This window comes from Camellia sinensis, unplaced genomic scaffold (assembly GCF_055761805.1).
Source record: "Camellia sinensis isolate YWXY unplaced genomic scaffold, ASM5576180v1 Unanchor163, whole genome shotgun sequence".
NCBI classification, from domain to species: domain Eukaryota; kingdom Viridiplantae; phylum Streptophyta; class Magnoliopsida; order Ericales; family Theaceae; genus Camellia; species Camellia sinensis.
In genome coordinates this window covers 35,001-37,500 of record NW_028129043.1, presented here as the reverse complement: position 1 = coordinate 37,500, position 2,500 = coordinate 35,001, and positions in this window count along the sequence as shown.

Below are 2,500 nucleotides of genomic sequence, written 5' to 3'. Positions count from 1 at the left end.
CCTCTTAACCAGTTTTTCCATTGATTTATTCCAGAATTCCGAAGTTTCTTATGTCTTAATTCATAATGAATTATTCCTTGTTTTCCAAAATAATCTTTTATTGAAGTCTTAAGAAAAAAAGACGTTCCGTGATATTGAAGAATAGATCTTAACTTATACAAGTTAAGAACTTGTGTTTGTGATATTTTGTAAAATACATATGCTTGTGACAAGGAGGATAAGTCAAAAAAATTCTGTGAATTCTTATTACTAATATTATAAAGTGACTTTTTTATAGTCGAAATAAAATTCATTTTATTTTGATTTGTTTTATTAATTCTTTTTTTATTTTTTTTATTATTGTAAATGGATTTATCAATCATTTTTTTTGTTGATTCAACAAAAAGTTGTATATTAATTCTGGGAATATTAATAATAGATAGAAGGATATCTGCGTATATCCTTTCAGTGAAAAATTTTATAAAATAATGTAATTTACGGATTAATCGATTAATCGAGTATTTCTTCTTTTTAATATTTGCCAATTTGGTGATTCCAATCTTTTAGCATTATAACTTGTTTTATTAGGACTATCATTTATTTCTGGAGTCACTTTTTTTTTATTTTTTGTAATTCTTTTTATTTGATTTCTGATTGTGCTTGTTCTATCAGTCAGATCTTTCATTTTTTTTTCTGTCAGTAAAAAATTTGTCCAATATGTAGATTGAATTCGACTAAAGGATTTATGAATTATATGATTGCGGGTTATAGAATCTTTTTCTTTTTTTTTTTTAGTTTCGCTTGATTTATATATTTCTCTCAATCTAAATAATAGAATTGGATTTACTTTTGAGAGTTCTTTTTTTATTTTTTTTAAAAACGGAATGCCCTTGATAATCCATTTTTTTGTTTTTTTTGAGATATTTAGAAATTTTGTTCTTTCTTTTAAAACTTTTAGAAATATAAAATACTTTTTTTTCAATTTTCCAATTTTTTTTTCGAGTTTCTTAAAAATGGGTTCAAAAAAGGAAGGCCGTTTTTGGGGAGAACCAAAAGGAAGTTCAGCTTCCATTCCCCAAACCGTTAAAAAAAAAAAATCATCTTTTTGTCCTTTCTTTTTGATTCGATCTATATGAGAGGACCGTGGCTTAGATCTGTGCCAGGGTTTCAGACAGAAAGGAAATAGCATCTTTATTTGAATACCGTCTATTAACCAATTTTTCGGAAATTCTGTTTCTGATAATTGAACACCATTATAGGTGCATTTAACATGCATTTCTTTATTCCATTCATTTAAATCCTCAGACCACTCAGGAAATTGTAATAATAGCATACGGCCAATATTTTTAGCTATTATCAATGACGGTAATATAATATATTTTCTAAGAATCGATTGAGTTATTAACATGGAACCTCTTATTACTTGAGCAAATGGAATGGTATCCCAGGCTTCTGCTACTTCTATCCGCGCTTTCTCTTTTCTTTTGTTCTCTTCTTTTTTGTCCTTTTCCTTTTTTTCCCTTTCTTTTATTTCTTCTTCTGTATAATCTGAAATTTTGAATTCTGCTCCCTTTCCTATACAATTTCTAAAAATGAGTTTTATCAGTTCGGAGATATCAAAAAAAAAAGGGTGTGATTTGTCTATTCTGTCCAAAAAAGCGGAGAATGTGCATTTGCTTGAAAAAATTCCCAAATAACTGTTTTACATCTTTGGGCTCGCATTGAACCTTTGATTATGTCTCGACGAAAATCAGATTGTTGCGAATATCGTATCAAAGCTACTTCGTCTCTTTTATTAGAATTATTAGTATCCTTATTATTAGGATCGGTATTTCCCCGGTTATCAGTAAAAATCACTACACGTTTGGCTTTTCTTGAACGAATCTGATAATCTATTGGTACTTCTTCTTCACTTTCTCCTTCCTGTTGTTCTAATTCGTTGATTAATTTGTATGACCATCGAGGGACTTTTTTACTGATTTCTTTTATTCCAATAGATTTTTTTTTTTTTTTTTGATCATTAAGATCACTTCTAATTGCATTGAATAAAAATTTTGTTTTATTTTCGGAATCCATTCTTCCTTGTTCTGAAAATAAAGAAGATCCTTTCAAATTCAAATTTGATTTAAGTTCACTGATTAAAGTCAAGAAATAACTCATTTTTGTTGATAATGGGTTGTTATCAAATATATCTGTTTTATCTTTAAATTCTCGAGAATCCGTATCAGTAAGAAAGATAGTATGAATCTTATTTTTTTCTATGAAATTTTCTATTGAAGTTTCATTTATGATTAAAGGTGAAAACAAATTTTGTATTGTTCCACGATGTGGTCCATTCAAGAAAGGATCATATATTTTGGGCAAGTATTCTTTTTTAGGCTCATCATTACACAATCGAATCCTTTTTTCAAGTAAATCCAGAGAAAGAAATTCTTTGGATAGAACCTCAATTCTATTTATCAACTTTTTGTTTAGATTGTTACTTTTTTGTTTGTTGGTCGAAACCCAATGGTTGTACAGT